We start from the raw sequence: 18,584 nt of genomic DNA, 5'->3' as shown, positions 1-18,584 counted from the left end.
GTATGAGACTTAGTCTCTAAATATGATAGATAAATAAATAAATAATAAATAAAATATATTTTTAAAAAATTTCAAAGCAATTCCCATGTGAGAAACTGTAAGCCCCAGAGCAAATTAACATAAACATAAAAAAAAGGGGGACTAGACATAAGCAGTCAAGAGAGTTGGGAGTAGAGCAGGGATAAAACTAGCTGAAGCCTCCTCTTTTTAAAAATATTTTTATTTATTTATTTATTTGACAGAGAAAGAGGGAGGGAGAGAGGAAAGAGAGAGAGAAAATGGGTGTGCCAGGGCCTACAGCCACTGCAAATGAATTCCAGATGTGTGCGCCCCCTTGTGCATCTGGCTAATGTAGGTCCTGTGGAATCGAACCTGGATCCTTTGGCTTTGCAGGCAAACGCCTTAATCGCTAAGCCATCCATCCAGCCCAGAAGCTTTCTCTTTTAAACCACACCTTATACCACAGAAAGCCAAAATATTTCCAAGTAACGGTTAATAGTAATAATTACACTTGGATTAAGTCCAAGGTCAATGCCAGAATAATGTAGGGGCTTAAAACCCACACAGAAGAATAAGCTGTCTCCTACAGGAGTGTAAAGCAGAACTGCCCATCACAGCCCCTCCGCAGGGAGCGTGTACCTCTCATCTCAGCTGCTTCCTCTGCGACCATGACCGCTGGCTGGCAGCCCTTGGCTTCATCAGTGGATGTGCTAGACCCTTAGAAGGACAGATTTACATTTGTGGATAATTATGAAATTCCAATAATTGCAAGCAATTCTGGAAGTCATATGAGAAGAAAAAAATAATTTGTTCCAGAGACATCAGAATAAAGTTGACTTTTATGATTACATATACTCCTATTCTTCCTCTATTATGTGAATGGATAAAGAGTGTGTGTATGTGTAGTGTGTGTGTGTGTGTGTGTGTGTGTGTGTTGGCAAGAGATTAGAATTTTGTTTTAAAAAAGATTTTTTAAAAAGCACATCTACAACTGAATTATTTATAGTTGCAAATGGCTTCATATTACCAACCTTGTATTATTATTGCAGGCTCTGGCTGTGGCTTAGAACTGTTTGTATTTCATTTAGAAATGTTTCTATTTGCTGTAACACTAGCCAGCGTGATGGTATTTGACCTGCGCCTTTGTCCATAAAACAATCCTATAAGATATGTAAACAGGAATTCAATTTTCTTGAAGTCAAAGGAAGCAAAAATATGGTTGTCAGAACAAGGGGTGCTTTCTGTGGGATACTCTGGTTAAATGAAAGCCATTCGAGTTGAATCGACTGCTGACTCCATTCTCCAGTACACAGCACATTTATATTTCAGAAGGTTTTTGACAGAGAACAAAATGTTTCTGAAATATCTCTTCCATTCCTTTTGTCCTACATAACATTCCATGGACTGAACTCCCAACAAGGGGCAAAGATTTGTCAGCTTCCGTCCGCACTTGTTCTATTCTCGCTTGTCTCTGGTGCATGTTTTCTGTTTGGACCCTTTCCTGCCCAGCCAGGAATAGACACCTTTTGGCTGTGTTGCCACTAGTCATGAAGAGAATCGAAACTTAACATTTGTATTTTGTACCACCTTTAAGCACCCATAAGTGGGAGAAAAATAAAAGCCCTGCTATTTAATTCAGTGACTGGACATTTTTAAAATATCTGCTTATGTAAACACTGGAAATCCAGAGAGAGAGAGAGAGGTCTTCCAATCCAACAGTCCTACACAAAACCAATCAGTGGTGTATTTAAAAGCTTGCTTCGTGGTGAGAGACGGGCTAGAACTAGCATGAACAAGTCTCCGCAAGATGAACTTATCCTCCACTCCCTCCTCTCCAGGTCATGCCAGGATAGGCCCATGGACAAATGCCAACATGAAAAGAAAGGACTGTGGCATTGTTTCTAGCCCATGTATTGGTGGTGTTGGCATAAAGATGCCACAAGAACTTAAGAGGTAAGTGCGTCTTGCACATGACAAAGACCTGAGCGATCACATGGTCATGCAGAGCATCCAACAGCATCCTGGCCAGAAGCCTGCACCAGCTCAGAATCACTGGGAACCAACTCCGAGCAATGGGGCAACAAATACACTGGCTGGCAGGAATGGTGTCCGAGAGATCACTGAAGCTGCTGGCATCCACTAGGGTGGCCCAGAATAAAATGATAATATATTATGCCTCCTGGCAAGTTCCAAAAAGACATCAATTTCTGAGGACTGCCAATGAAGATCTTGGGGCAAGAAGTGATGTCGACCAGCATTTTCTGTTCTGGGACCTGTTAGAAAGAAACATTCTTAGCCACTCCATCACCAAGCAGGATGTCCCACCAGCCTGATTCTCCTCAACGCTTGTGGATAAGAAGACAAGCTGTAGGGCTGGAGAGATGGCTTAGTGGTTAAGTGCTTGCCTGTGAAGCCTAAGGACCCCGGTTCGAGGCTCGGTTCCCCAGGTCCCACGTTAGCCAGATGCACAAGGGGGCGCACACGTCTGGAGTTCGTTTGCAGAGGCTGGAAGCCCTGGCACGCCCATTCTCTCTGTCTATCTGCCTTTCTCTCTCTCTCTCTCTCTCTCTCTCTCTCAAATAAATAAATAAAAATAAAAATAATTTAAAAAAAAGAAGACAAGCTGTAAAGAGACCTAGGGGGCCACCAAAGAGAAATGGCCTTGTCTCCTCTGCCACGTCACCACTGAGGCTTGCAGGAATGAAACCTGCCATCAGTCAAATCGGAACGTGAATCAGATTCTAAGTATTGTGACAAGGCACAGCATGGTGGCCTGCCACCAGATGACTTCCGCCAAGAGCGAAGAGTGTGTGTGACAGCCATTCACAGGCTCTAGCCTCAGAGATGGACTGTGTTTTTAGCAAGATTCGCCGCTAAATGTTTCAGGTACATAGTTAACATTGAAACAACTCCTGTTCCCTGCAAGCACTCATCCTCTGCAGGATTCTCAGACAGGAAGGTAAGTTTCCACTAACCTCTTCTGTGACATCCAGGAGAAAACCAGCAAGGACCTTCAGACAGGAACCTGACCCGACTGTATCTTCCCACCCACCTAGGAGGGGACCTCTCAGATTTCAAGACTCCATGATGATTCAAGCCTTGCACACTTGGGAGCACAAAAGGAAAGACAGCTTGAGCTCAGCCAGAGCGCTGCAGTGGCTACAAATGCGGCGTTCTCTCCCCATCCATCAAGCTGGGGTCCAGTACCGAAGTACAGAGGGACTGTTCCAAGGGGTAAGCAAGGATCCAGTGCCAGATTCTTGCATTTCCTCTTCATCTTTCCACATCTATCTCAAAACGCCTCTACTGGGCCAACTCCACAGAGCAACAGATAAAGAGTTTTTTTATGTTTGTTTTGTGAATTCAGAGAGACACAACTGTATAAGGCTCCGGCAATGGTGGCTGTACAGGAGATGAGGTGACAGGTGGACTGCAAGTGAGAAGGTAAGTTGGGCTAGAACTCCGGCCATCTACAACACAATAGACACCCTTCACTGCAGCCCAGTATCTGACAAGCAGCAACTGAAAGGAGGTTTACCTTGGCTCACGTGTGAGGCGCGGTCCACTGGGATGGAGAAGGGATGAGGGCAGCAGCAGCTCTTGGCTGTAGTCACAGGAGCCTGCCCACGTCGGGTAAAGCAGGGGGGCGGGGCTCAGTGGAACAGCTCTGTTTTGCCCTTTCCCCTTTTTATTCAGCCCAGGACCCCAGCCCATGGGATGATGCCATCCACATTCAGGGGACAGCCTCTCTCCTCCCAGGAAACACCCTTACACACACACCTAGAGGCGTGCTTCCATGGAGACTCCAGCCCCCTTCAAATGACATGATTAACCATCCCATCACTGGCACCCAGAACCTCAGATTCTGTTTTTCCTCCTTTGGAGAATGAAGAGGACAGTGCTCTCTACTCAAGCTGTTACTCTGAGACCACGTGGCCCAGGGACAAAGCCCATGTCCATATGCTGTCATCAGTGAAGGAGGACCTAAGCTTGTACCAAAACGAGAGACTAGTCCTACTACAGGAGAAACAGGAAACACAGGGCTCTCCTCCCAGTGAAGCCTGTGGAGACCCTGGGCATTTTAAATGGGTGTTTTAGAAGATGAACACGCAGCTGGAAAGATGGCTTAGCGGTTAAGGCCTTTGCCTGCAAAGCCAAAGGATCCTGGTTCAATTCTCCAGGACCCATGAAAAGCAGATGCAGAAGGTGGTGCATGCATCTGGAGTTCATTTATAGTGGCTGGAGGTCCAAATAAAAATAAAATATGAACTATTTTCCTGAGACTTTGGGCAAAGAGTTATAATTAAGTGTATGACTTAGAGACAGAAACTTTATAGATCAGTCAGGTCGCCAAATGTCTTCTGCTCAGCAGGATAGCAAACTGACCATGTTCATTCCTTTCCTAGACCCAAGAGCCCTCCTTCCAGCTTAGAGGTGATCTGAAGTGTGACTGCCAGACTTGGCTCTAGAGAAGGATCCTATGCAGTTGGGGAGACACATGTTTCAAGTTCACATTCAAATTCACGTTTTCCATCAATGTTGCCTTGTTCACATTTGCCTATGCTAATCTCTGGGATGATTGAAACAGACCTACAGTATGCATGGAGGGGAAACAAGTGTCTTCCTTATTTTGTATCTGTTTATTGCAACCGTAAAAATAGTGCTGTCCATCTGGACGGTTCTAACATGGAGAAAGAACACAACCTGTCCCTTCTGAAGAGTGTGAAGGGTACGAAGAGTAATAGAGGCGTAAATAGAATAGGGAAGCCAGAATAACCACCACATGTGGGCTTACATGCCATCACCATGTTTTCTCCACACTCAGGAGAGAGCAAGGTTTTAGCAAAGGAGCTTTTTTAAAATAAATAACCCAAATCTTTTTGCTTCGGTCACTATAATAATTGATATATTTATCTTATGAGCCTATGATCAAACACAAATATCAAAATAAACCAAACCATCTTCTGCTGCCCTTGTCCTTGTTGCGGCTGTTGATCTTGAGACCCTGTTTCACTCTGTGGCTCAGCCTGGGCTTGAACTCACAGCAACAGGTATGGGCCACTCTGCCAGGCTAACCTGCTATATTCTGCAAAGTCTTACGTGGAGTCACACGTGGAGCAGTCCTTCCTGTGCTTTACGTAGCAGTGACCAAAGATGCAGGAGCTGAGTCCTGGGAATTGGGAAGAGAGGTCAAAACAAAATTCACCCAGATTTCTTTCTGCCCCCACTAGGAATCCGCTGGACAAAGATAAAAGGGCTAAACAGGAAGGCACGTCCTTGGGCTGAGGGGCAAGGGCAGGCTGAAGCCAAACAAGGGTCAAGCTAACACACAGCATAGCATATTGCTTCGCACCCCAACAAAGGGATACCCAATCTGTCGTGTGGCCTAGAATACAGCTCCTCATCCTAACAAATGGACACCCTACACCTGCCAAAGATCGCTTTGCCTACCACCAACAAAGCAACTCTTAGACAAATCCACATGCAAGATAAAGGAGGTGGCTGGCCCACATCAAAGGGGCTCAGGTGTCACCTTCATGCCATCTCCCTGTCCTGCCACCCTCTCGGCCTCACTTCTGAAAGGCAACATTACGCACTGGACAACTTCCGGTTCCTGACTCCATGCCACGGCTTCTCTTCCCATATGATGCTTTGAAAGCCAAACTTAAGCAACCTGACTCAGAATTCCAGAACTTGTGTCTTCCAGTCAGAAACACCTCCAGCACTCCCCTTAGTTGACAAGTGAGGTCCTGTGAGCACAGAGGAGAAGGCTGATCAAGGCCAGGAAACAGATGCTAGAAATGTGAACCTTAAATTCACTCACTCATCCAACATAATAGGTATGCTTTTAAGAGGTGCCACGCAGCCGAAACTCAATAGGAATTTCATTTCAATACAAAGACAGACAGTTTTAGACATTCAAAAGCAAAGCCTTTTTTCCTGTACTGAACTTCAGCAATGACGGTGTTTGTGTGATGAAGTGTGGAGTACTACAAAACTCAAAATCTGAACAAATCCAGTGTTCTAGTGCATCGAACTTTCATTCCAGAAAACTCACCATTGAGCTTTTCTTTATCCTTGCTTTCTGCTTAGCGCAGCCTTCTGACACAGTTCCATCACTTCTGCACCCTTGGCACGATGCCCAAAGCCACGCAGACATCATCATGTGTTCCTGCCTGTGGGCCACTACACCATAGTGAATCTAGAGCACAGTTTCACTAGTTCTGGTCCATGTGAAGAGAAGGAATCGCATATACTCTGTGACATAAAAATTCACACTGCAGGGGAAGTGCCTGGGTTTCTGGCAGGCTTACATAAGCCCAATGCTAAGCACAGGAAGGCAGGAAAGAGGCCCTCTCCTCACTGAGCTGGGAAGATTTACAAAGTGTTACACAAGCCCTGGGTGTTGCAGCTCACACCTGTAATTCCAGCACTTGGGAGGCTGAGGTAGGAGGATTGCTGCAAGTTCAAGGTCAGCCTGGGCTACATAGTGAGTTCCAGACAATCCAGGGCTATAGTGGTCAAACACATAAACAAAATAAAATACTACAGAAGAGGAAGAAGAGGTGCACTCAGTTCAGCCTAAGGACTCTCCCAGGGAGACACAATGGAAGCTGAGGTCTTAAGAAAAAGGGAGTAGCAGCCAGGTAGAGGTTTCCTAAGGAGGGGACACAGCATGTCTAAGGTGGAACACCAGACAGAACACACAGACAAAATTCCCAAGTTATTGAGATGAAGAGAAGATAGGGCTACATGAGTGACATAGCTTGCAACAGGAGGTGAACTTCCAAACCAGGAAACCAGGCTAAGGACACTGGACTTCTTCCTGGGAGTCCTGAAAAACCAGGAGTCATTTGTGAAAACAGTAAGTCAGTCTTCAGAGACAGAGAAATGGGCTGGAACAAACAAAAATATGTGTAGCCAGGTTTGGCAGTGCACATCTATAATCCCAGGAGGGGGGTGGCTGAGACAGAAGGATCACTGGGAGTTGCAAGACCAGCCAGAACTATATAACAGGACTCAGTCTCAAAAAAAGAGGGGAGCTGGAGAGATGGCTTAGTAGTTAAGGTATTTGCCTGCATAACCTAAGACTCCATGCTCGAATCTCCAGGTCCCACGTAAGCCAGATGCACAGTGATGCAAGAACGCAATGTCCCATATGCTTCTGGAGTCTGTTTGCAGAGGCTGAAGACCCTGGCACACCCATTCTCTCTCAATCTCTCTCTCTCATAAAGAAAAATTTAAAAAAGGAAAAAGGCCATGTTGAATTATACACGTTTTTCCATATGCACTTGGTCCTCCATATCCATGGGTTCTGTATTCTAGGCTACACAGCAAGACCTTGTCTCAAAAAGAAGAAAGGAAAAGAAGCCATCAGAGACGTATATTACACGTCAAGCTGGCCTGGCTTGGTTGAGACACTGGCCCAAGTTCCAACTTTGAAATTAGACTTCCCCAAACTTGATACCAAGGGAACTGCTCCCAGCCTCTCCTTGTCAGAGTCATCTTATCCCCAAGGAAGAGTTCCACCAGGGAGGAGAGCTGGTGAAGCCTCGTGTCTCTGCTTCCAATGTGGATGAAGGTCAAAGTAAAGTTGTTCATCCCTCATCAGGACAGCCTGGCAGGAAGCTGAACCAGGTCACGAGAGAAGATCGCAACCTGCCAGCAGCCTTGAACAATTGTGAGACTCGAGACTTTGAAATCCCAGCCTCCTCCTAAGACCCAAGTGAGGGATGTGGCCAGACAGGCTTCCACCCATGATCCCAGGGCAGGAAATACTTACACAGGTCAGCTGGAGGGAGCAAGGAGACCTGGTGCTGGGCATAGGAGATGGGGTGGCCAGGAAACTAGCCCTGGGTGAGTAAGGGCCATGAGTAAGGCGCAGGTGGGAGAAGGAAGAAGGGGAACTTGGAGTGTGCTGCACCAGGTCTTCAAGAAAAACAGTGAATAGAAAAAATAATAAAAGCATTTTTTAAAAAAATTATTTATTTATTTGAGATAGAGAGAGAGAATTGGTGCATCACGGCCTTCAGGGCCAGCCGCATGTCCCCCTTGTGCATCCAGCTTACATGGGTCCCGGAGAATTGAACCTGGGTCCTTAGGCTTCGCAGGCAAGTGCCTTAAATCACTAAGCCATATCTCCAGACCAGTAAGAGCAGTTCTTGGCAAAGCCAGGCTGCTGGTTGCCCCAGAGTAGAACTCAAACTCCCATTATATTTCTTCTTCCTTTCATATGGGCCCAGGATGCAAACAGAACACAAGAGAGATTGAACATATTCTCAACCACAAATTTTCATGCAACAAAAATTATTATCATGGAAATTTAAAAAAAAATGGACTGTGAAAGAGATGCAGCAAACACAACTTTACAGAAAGATTAGTATCTAGGGCTGGAGAGATGGCTTAGCGGTTAAGCGCTTGTCTGTGAAGCCTAAGGACCCCGGTTCGAGGCTTGGTTCCCCAGGTCCCACGTTAGCCAGATGCACAAGGGGGCGCACGCATCTGGAGTTCGTTTGCAGAGGCTGGAAGCCCTGGCGCGCCCATTCTCTCTCTCCCTCTATCTGTCTATCTCTCTGTGTCTGTTGCTCTCAAATAAATAAATAAATTTAAAAAAAAAAAAAAAAGAAAGATTAGTATCTAGAACAGGCGGAGAGCTCATATACCCATATTAGCAAGTGGCAGGCCTCCTGTTTGCTAAGCGCGAGGCAGACAATTAGTAAACAAACAAAGCCAGGTATGTTCTACCTGGAGAGGGATCAAAGCAATGCAAATCCTGAAAACCAGGAGCAGAATTAGCCCAGCCAAAAACTAAGAATGATGAATCTCACTGTTAATCAGGTTGAAGCAAGACACATTTCTCTATCATTAGTAACAACATCAGTTGGTGGAGGCCTTTAAAAGCTATTCGGAACAACTTAGCAATCAGCCTTCTGATGTGTGTAAAAAATACATCCGTGTGCAAAGATACTCACTGCGGCTTTATCACAGTAAACAATCAGAAACATATCAAATGTCCAAGATGATAATGGAACTTATAGATAGAACGATCTGAGAGAGTGTTGCATAATGGCTGAGATGATAATTTGATAGTCTGCGATGTAAATGAGAATGTGAATGCTAAATGGCAACAGCAAAGCCAAAAAGAAGATAGCTCTTTAACTGCCATGGTCTCGAAGACAAGCATTCAAGTGAACATGACTCAGGGACCGGGGTGATGCGGCCAAAGGGAGTTTCTGCTGTTGGCGGCTCCCTTTCATTGTTCTGAGGTTTGAACAAATGATTCTTGAAGTATATTTTCTTTCTCTCTTTCTTTCTTTGGTTTGATGGTGGTGGTTGTGTGAGACAGGGTCATACCATATTGTCTGGAACTTGCAACAGAGACCATGCTGACAAAAGTGCCCTCTCTCCCCCTCCCTCCCTCCCTCCCTCCCTCCCTCTCTCTCTCTCTCTCTCTCTCTCTCTCTCATGCTGGGATCATGATCATGCATCACATCTGCAGAAGGTAGCATGTCCATCCAGGAGTAGGTGAGAAACACACTTCCAAGGAGCAGAGCACCCGCTGCAGCCTTGTCCTCCCCACGCTTCAGAGGTCCAAACGCACAGCTAACAAGATCTTCCCTTTGCTCGTGCTTCCTCCCACCACCCCCCCCCCCCAGCTCTAAAGTGCTCTCTCTTCCCCTTCTTCCACATGTGGTTTTAAGATCATGAGATTCCACCACAGGCACTGATAAAGTGAGTGCGTATTGTTCCAACCATCTACAGACTGGGCATGACCCTCCCTGTTAGCCAGAAGGAAAAGGAGCATCACAGACTTATGAAAAATGGGCTGGGCCAACAGAGCAAAGAACCAAGTGGGAATTTGAAGCCCTCACTGTGACTCACCGTAACTGCTGCCTCCTCCTCCCTCTCCTCTGCCTATGAAACAAACAAAATAAGACACGACAAGACAAAAAGCTCTCAAATGTCACCTCTTCTATTGCACTAGCTGCCTAAGGAAACTATTAATAACTGCAACGCATCCAGAGGCATCAGGATGAGCTGCTTATAAATTAACCAAGAAGACAAGGTAACGGGGCACATGCTAATTGGACGAGTTGATGCAAAAGAGAGAAGGAATTACCTGGGGACAGCCACCTGCACCTGCAGGTAAACCAAATGACATCAAAAGGATTTCTACTCACAAATTAAAAGCAGAATACAGCCCTTGATACCACCACTTACGAGAGCCGAGCTTAGGCACTCCTCCCCTAAGAAATAATTCTGCAATTAGCCGAAAGATTCTTTCCACTTACAACACAGCCCACCTCCAGAAAGAGCTGTTGTGTAGGGCATGGTAATAAGCTCAGTGAAAAGGAACAGAGGAAGTATTAAGGTATGAAACTAATATACATGGCGTAATAAATGATGTTAGGCACCACTTATGACTTATTCTCTAAATAATGACACAATAATAGCTAAAATATAAATTCTAATTAAATACAAAACCTAACAAAGTCAAACAACAGTAAATGATGTTTGACAGAAGCAAAGGTCTTGGGGGAGCCGAGGAGAGGAATTACAATAAAATCACAGAACTGTACAATGTCAGCCAGAGAAAGGAGCTCATAAGACCGTCTCTGTGTGTGTGTGCGTGCGCATGTGTGTGCATGTGCGTGCATGCATATGAAGGCCAGGAGAGAACTTCAAGTGTTGTCCCTTAGGCACCATCCATCTGTATTAAGACAGTGTCTTTCACTGGCTTGAACCTCACCAATCAGGCTGGAGATGGGCTGACCAGTAAGCCCACAGATTCCTTGTCCCTGACACCTCAGAAGCTGGGATTTCAAGCACATCCCACCATGCCCAGCATCTTCACACGGGTTCTGAGGACCTAACACAGATTCTCGTGCTTGCAAGGCAAGCCCTTTCCCAATTAAGCAATCTTCCACTCCCAAGGTCATTTGTTTTGACTGTGCTATTTTTGCAGACTGGGAAACTGAGGCCCAGCAAGGTTAAGGTGAGTAGTCTATGCCATCTAGCCACAGAAAAAGAAACAGCAATTCATTCTCCAAACTACCAGTGTAACAGCTTTCTTTTAAACTTTGCTCACTCCACTTTAAAATCTTAATTTTAAAAGAGCATTAAACATTCTATAAATATTAAATTCCTTTTTAATAATTTTCTAATGCACAGGGGCACATTTTAAGAAAGAGGCCTGGTTTTGATTTCTTTCAGAAAATGGCACACTGCTCGGTGTTTTAACGTAGTATTGAGTGAAATATTAACAGGCCATATAATGGTTTCAGTGTTTCTTCGGGAAAGCCAAACAGAATTCTACAAGCACATCCCCAGGCTCACGGTGGTGTTTCTGGAGAGCGCAGTCGACGCCACACTCTGCTCAACAAGCCCATTACTGTTAAGTGACTTATCACAAAATAAAGAGGGAATTACCAAAGGGGAATTGCCAAGCAATTAGTTCTCCGGAGCAGATGACAGACAACTGCTATGGGGAGGAGCTTCCCCTTCATCCCATGTCAGAGTCAGAGCCTTGTCATCTGTAAATAAAAATGTGCCACATACGATTACAGTTGCGATGGAGGCTGGCGACGCCAGCCAAGTGCACAGATAGTAAATCTCAAGGCCTCCTCTATTCCATTTGCCTGTAAATGCCTACAAAAGGAGCATTACCACCAGAGACACAAAATAAAATGCTTGATAAATTCCACCCAACATCCAAAAGACAATCAGGCCCTCCCTAAGCATCAGCTGGACCGGACCACCTGAGATGCACTGGCCACTGGCTGGTCCACAGAGGACAACCCAGGTGAGAGGCTGAAATGCAGCAGCCATGAGGACCTGGCGTCCTCAGCTCCTGTGTGGCCACCTGGCCGCATGCTTTGTTCTTTCTTGGAGAACACTGGGTGTGCCCTGGGCCCCACCCCTCCCACCTATCACAAGGGAGAAAGAAATCAGTTGTGTCTGCCTGCCGAGTCAAGCAAGCTGAACAGGCCCCAGTGAAGCTCCTCGGGGAGTCAAAAGTTCATGGGCGGCCTGGAACTCCATGCTGGACACCACCTGGCACTCACCTAAGCCAATCCCCTGCAACAGATAAGCAGACTGCCACTGTCATCATTTTCTTCAATTAATGATTACTGAAAGTATGTAAGAATCCCAGGAAGGCATGGGGAAGCGGAATGAAACATTGCAAAGGACAGCCTGTATCCAAAGCCTCTATATGACTCTGATCAGAAGACAGGCATCAAGGAGCGACACTCATAGCCCGGGAGCCCTTCCTTGATCTTGACCTCTGAGAGCTCCTGGGTTACGGTTCTTCAAGCTTCTTGAGTACAGGGACAAAGACCTGCAGGCCTTCCGGACTGAAGCCTGGAAGCCGGGAGTTCATCGCGAGTCTATCTCGTAACTCCTGGGCAACCTTGGACAAGTCACTTACTCTCTGTGCTCGTTTGCTCACCTGCGACATGGACACAGTGTCATTGACCCGAGACGACCACAGGGAGGAAGACATGAGCTCGTACTTGGGGAGGTGACTGAACGACCAAGACTCTCCATTGCCACGGGGGTCTCAGAGGCTTAAGATGACTCACGTGGCAAGAGCACACTAACTGCCTACAGGAGGACGGTCTGCCTCGCCAGTGGTCTTCTCCATCCTTCTCACTCCTGTCCTGGGCTTCTGCTCTTTAATATAAATCATGCCTTCATCGTTGGCCAGATAAGGGTAATACAAAGAGCCCACCTAAATAACTCCACAGAAAAAAAAAAAAAAAACAAACTTAAATACCCCTCAGGCTTTCCCTAATTACATCAAAACAGACCACTCATTAAGACCAAGATAAATTCCACGCTTTTCCTTCTCTGTGAGCCATGAAAATTTAGGATAACTTTTCCCCAGAACTAAGGCTTAATAATCCTATTTTCTTTATTTCTCTATAAGGTATCAATGAAGAGCCAAATGTTCAAAGAGCTGTGTCTAATGACTTGACACATATATACATATATATATGTATACATATACATATAAATGCGCATATGTATATACACACACATATACATGTCTCTATATAGAGATATAAGATAGACAGACAGACTTTTCTCACACTTAAAAAAAGTCCACAGCAAACCTCCAGGAAGTTATGAAGCACACTTACACTCACAGTCATAGGAAAGTACAGTAAATGAGGGGCCACAACTGCACAACTGCTAAGGAGTCCGGTACGCGGCGCCTGCGCGTCACAGGAGCAGCATCTGTCCGCAGGGAAGCGGCAAAGGAAAGGCAGGCTGAGGTGCAGCCGGCAGGGACAGGATGCCGCGGAACATCTCGGTGACAGTTTTTAGAGGAAGGTCGGAGCGGCATTTGTGGAAGAGAGACACGGCGCAAGGACTTTCAAAAGCGCCGTCCGCGGTCGGGCACCCGTTCGAGTCAGCTAAAAGTAGCTCGAGTTCCTATTTCTTAAAAGAAGAAAGGTTTCAGCATGATTGCCTGGTGCCGAGTTGAGCAGTGAGGTTCCAGGGTGCCCGGGCTCTGGTGGAAGACCCCCCCCTTACCCACCTGTGTGTCATGCCAGTTCTGCCACCCACTTCTTGAAGAGGATGGGAACAAAGCTGGGCAGTGCCAACCTTCAAGCTGCCCTCTGCCTCCTCGCCCCTTACCTGCTTGCTATGCATCCCACACCAGCCTGTGTCCTCCTAAAGTTGAGTCACAGTCACCTCCTTCTGTGCACACAGCTCTTTGCCACACACAAGACCTCAAAGTCCAGTTTCCAAGACCCCTGTCTGCCCACGGCCCCTCCTCGCTCGCTCTTCTCCAGGCCTCTCAGAGGTCTTCCTGTCACCGTCCTGGAGGGGAGACACGGCCACACCCGGGTGCAGCCTTGGCGCCCCGGCTGCTCCATTCCACGCACTGGCTTGCTGCTGCCGCTGCTGCCGCCGCCGCCGCCGCCGCCGCCGCCGCCGGGTCACCGGGGCGGATCTCCTCTTCCCCCAGAAATGCACTCCAGCCCTCAGCAATCAAATCCCGTGAGCCTCCTCCTCGCAGTCTTTCTGGATCCCTCACTACTGTTCTGAATTCCTTCCGGGTCAGAACATACCCAGGCAAGTACAACCCAATCCTGTGGGCTTTGTTGCTATTTCAGCATGGTCCCTGCCTGGGCACGACGTATATGTAACCTCCTTCCGGTAGCTGTTACTCAGTTTTATGTCCACAGAACCATGAAGTAGTTTTTAAAAAACTATACAGTGAATACATGAATGAATCATTTCTTTACATAGATAGTAACTGTGAGCAAGTTAGGTCATAACTTGCTATAGCTGTATCATATTTATAAAACAACCAGAGCCAGAAATAAGCATAATACAGGCTTTCATTTTTAAAAAAGAAACCCTTGAATATGTCAGGGTACAGCATGATATTTTCTCCCTGCCCACATACAACCATCAACAGTAAGGACATAATGGTGAGATTATAATTCATGCATAATGTTTAGATAATACCTATACGTTTCCTTTCAATGCAATCACAGAAAATGTCAGCTACTTAAGATTCAAGGTGACTTTGCCCTCTTTTGTCAGTAAAACATTTAGACCTGTAGGAGACTAGAAAGGCCTGGGTCTTTTCTCAACAAGCTGCCCATGTTGACCAGATAGGACTTATTACTGCTTGTTTTTTACACAATACAATTCTTGAGCTATTATAACCAATGACTCTCTTAAATATCACAGACTTAAAAAAAAAAATCACTGCATGTGTTCATCCCCTATGCAACTGAGCCAAATTCCCTAAGGCTTCCATGTGAAACCTTCTGCCTGTCACTTAAGTATTAAACAGGTGCCACCACAGAGAGAGATTGCAGCGGCAAGATGCCCACCCTGTCCATTGGCAGACACCTGCAGATCTTAAGAGGGTTACCTTTGTACCTTTGCAGTAACTCTAGGATAGTCTATTTCCATTTAAAGGGCACCTCTCTAGTCCACAGCCAGTAAAATACGAAGAAACTAGTTCCGTGGTTCACCGAATACAGTGTCTGTTATCTAACTCCCCCTCCCCCACCTCTGTCTTGGACCCCTCCAGGACTTAGCAGCTTCCCTGTCAGAGGCATAAATGTTTCTATAACTCAGGTCTTTGTTCATATTCCAACCACAAATAATCCCATTAATGCATCAATAGTTCATGCTACGCTACAATAAAATATGTGCATCCTCTACTAGTAAGAGAGTTGACATTAGTTCAGAATTTAAAATTCAGAAAAAATTACACAGAAGCCTTTCTGGCTTTGCAAAGCTGTGAATATCTACAAGGTTGGTCCAAAGACCAAGGTCTAGTTATATTTACTTGTTCCTGGTCATGTATGGCCCAGGAACAGCTATGGAAAAACAAGACCATTACAATTGTTTTGTCCATAGATAAACTTTGGGCTAACGTGACAGCACATGCTATTAGGTGACAAGCCACATGCCAAGCACCATCCCAGCAATGTGCACACACTATCCCATTGTCCTCCTGACAATCCTTCCTACTGGTTCCACCTTCCACGTGAAGCAACGGAGGCAGGAAAGGTCGGGTCTGCTCAAGGTTAGAGGACATTCCCAGATGAAAAGTGGGGGTGTTCTGGTTCGTGGGAGAGCTCCAGGTTCTGACCTAGATGCCATGACATTTACAGAACCTAAAAACTGGATCTTAAGTATAAACAGAAAGAAGTCTGGAAAATCATTTTCGAGTGTTTTTATTTATTTTATCTTTTGAAGCAGGGTGTCTCTCTAGCCCTGGCTGACCTGGACTTCACTATGTAGTCTCAGGCTGGCCCCGAACTCACTTCTACCCTCCTACTTCTAACTCCCAAGTACTGAGATTAAAGGCATAAGCCACCTTGCTCAGATATTTTTTTTAAATATTTTATTTATCTATTTGAGAAAGAGGCAGAGAGAGAGAAAGAGAGAATAGATGTGCCAGGGCCTCTAGCCACTGTAACTGAACTCCAGACACACATGTCACCTTGTGTATCTGGCTTATGTGGGTAGTGGGGAATCAAACCTGGGTTTAGGTTTCACAGGCAAGAGCTTTAACCGCAAAGCCATCTCTCCAGCCCTATTTATTTAATTTTAATAATTTGTGAAGAGAGAGAGAGAGGAAGAAGGGAAGGAGGGGAGGGGAGGGGAGGGGAGGGGAGGGGAGGGGAGGGGAGGGGAGGGGAGGGGAGGGGAGGGGAGGGGGCAAGTCAAGACCTGTTGAAACTGCCAACTCCAGACACATATGCCACTTTGTGTATATGTCTTCACATGAGTTCTAGGGAATTGAACCCGACCATCAGGTTTTGCAAACAAGTGCCTTTAACAGCTGAGCCATTTCTCCAGTCCTTCTCTCTGGCCATCAGGATTTACAAGTTCTTTCAATAGCTAAGCTGTCTCTCCAGCCTCTCTCTTTCTTCTTATTTAATGATTTCTTTATTTGTTTATTTGTTTATTTTTGAGACAGGGTCTCACTCTGTATCCTAGCTATCCAGGAACTCACTATGTCTCCCGGGCCCTTGGTTGTGCAGAGCAACATTCCCAAGCCCTCCCCTGCCCCAAGTCCCAACTGACTCCCATTCTCTCTTGATTTCACTCAAGGCCAGTGGCCTCTCGTCTTCTCCTTAATAAAGAATCATGAGTCACCAATCTTTGCTTGCATGACTCTCCACGCCAGAAAAAATTTACTGTACATGAAGAAATCAGGAAGTTGTAAAATCCAAACAGACACAAAGCAGCTCAGGACTCAGGAACTACTGGTTGCCACTGACCAAACACAGCTCTCTCTTTCCATACACAAGTATAACACTCCAGTGAAAACCTTACACGTGCAATTGAGACTTGGGGTATCTGGTAAAATCACATGTTTCACAACCATAAGGAAAAAATGATAATTAGGCTTTAGCTCCAAGCAGCAACCATCAATCACCACAAAGTCAGATGTGCATATTTCTTCATGAACCCAAGAGAAAAAAAATATAGGTGCTTTAATCCAAATTTTAAAAAATCTAGAGGCTGGGGCCACAGCTCAGCAGATAAGCACACTTGTAGCAGCAAACATGAGAACCTTAGTTTGATCCCAGCACCTAACTAAAAATCGAGGCGTGGCTCCACATGCCTGCAGCTGCAGTCCTGAGGGAGCTAGACCCCGGAAAATCGCTGGCACTCGAAGGCCAGCCAGTCTGACCAAAACAGCAGCTCCAGTTTCAGTGAGACACTCTCAAGGCAGAAAGGGGAAGAGCAATAGCGGATGTTCTCCTCCGTCCTCCCCATGCATGCCCACGGGCCACACATATCCACACTCAGAAAATACACCACACACACACACACACACACACGGGTTGAGCTATTTATCACAGACTACATCATGCAAAGAAAATTATATTCAACAGTCAACAAAATGTATGGCTGGGAAGCAATTCTGCCGGGTCAGACTTCTTCGGCAGTTGGAAGACATCCTGAAGCAAAGCTCTCACCTGGCCGACTATGCAGAGACCCCGTGGAGAAGGAGGCTGCTGAGCAAGGAAGACAGGCAATCTGCAGCTTGAACGGGCCACCCTGTTGACTTGCCGCAAGATGCTCCTACAGAAGTCCAGAGCTCAGCGGGGGAAATCCAAGAGGAAAAAAAAAGAAAGAAAGAAACTGCTTTTAAAAAAGAAGTGCACCTTAAGAGTCTATGCACTAAAGTACATGTTTTAAGAGCATCGAAGTTCTTAGTTTCTTTCTTTAGAGTCACACACATGCACGCCAGTTCCAAAGGAGATCTGTGTTTATTCACAGGTCTCAGAGGGAAATCAACAAAACAAAATACAGACCATTGATCTTTTCAGTCCTATGAAGCTTGGTCTGCTCGCATGAACCTGCCCTTGCCACCCTTTTCTCCAGTAATTCCAGACAAGCATCTAGTACATAAATACATGCTGATAATCACGAATAATACCAACTGGAAATGAAATGGTCATGAACTAAATAGCAAGTGGGCCAAAGCCTAATTTTAATCCAGCATACACTATCATATGTCCACATGCAATTTAAGAGAAAATTCTAGTCAGGCATGGTGGCGCACGCCTTTAATCCCAGCACTTGGGAGGCAGAGGTAGGAGGATCACCGTGATTTGGAGGCCAGCCTGAGAATACAGAGTGAGGTCCCTGGGCTAAAGTGAGACCCTACCTTGAAACAATAAAGAGAGAGATGGGAGGGAAAAAATCCTAAAAAGAACACAGATATTAGTATAGTAGTCCAATGAGTACAAAAGAATCAGCTTCTATTTCAATGGATAGAAAAAAAAAATCAAATGCAGTAAAAAAAAAAAAAAAAAAAAAACTTCATTATTATTCTTTTTTGGTGTTTCAAGACAATGTCTCATGTAGCCCAGCTGACTTTCAACTCCTTATATTGCTGGAGATGACCTTAAACTCCTGATTCTCTCGCCTCTTACCCCCTCCCAAAATGCTGGGATTCCAGACATGCACCACCACACGAGGTGCAAGATGGGGGAAAAAAAAGTTGGTACATATTCACTAGACTTTCTCTTAAACTCCAAATAATTTAATTAGTCAATGCATATATTCCTTTTGTTCCAAGA

At 45.6% G+C, this 18,584-nt stretch overlaps 1 protein-coding gene across 8 annotated transcripts in view; it reads right to left on the bottom strand.

Moving 5' to 3' along the window:
• Window positions 1-18,584, bottom strand: part of Atxn1 (ataxin 1) — a 467,297-nt gene that overhangs the window by 440,111 nt on the left and 8,602 nt on the right. For 5 of the 8 annotated variants that reach the window (XM_045136591.1, XM_045136590.1, XM_045136597.1 and 2 more), the window contains one exon: window positions 17,475-17,596. The exons of the other annotated variants lie outside the window; for them this stretch is intronic. The gene's annotated coding sequence lies outside the window, so the exon portion shown is untranslated. The remainder of the gene's footprint in view (window positions 1-17,474; window positions 17,597-18,584) is intronic. 8 annotated transcript variants of the gene reach the window in all.

Source organism: Jaculus jaculus, chromosome 17 (genome assembly GCF_020740685.1).
Source record: "Jaculus jaculus isolate mJacJac1 chromosome 17, mJacJac1.mat.Y.cur, whole genome shotgun sequence".
In the NCBI taxonomy this organism is placed as follows: domain Eukaryota; kingdom Metazoa; phylum Chordata; class Mammalia; order Rodentia; family Dipodidae; genus Jaculus; species Jaculus jaculus.
This window is presented reverse-complemented; position numbering and strand designations above follow the sequence as displayed.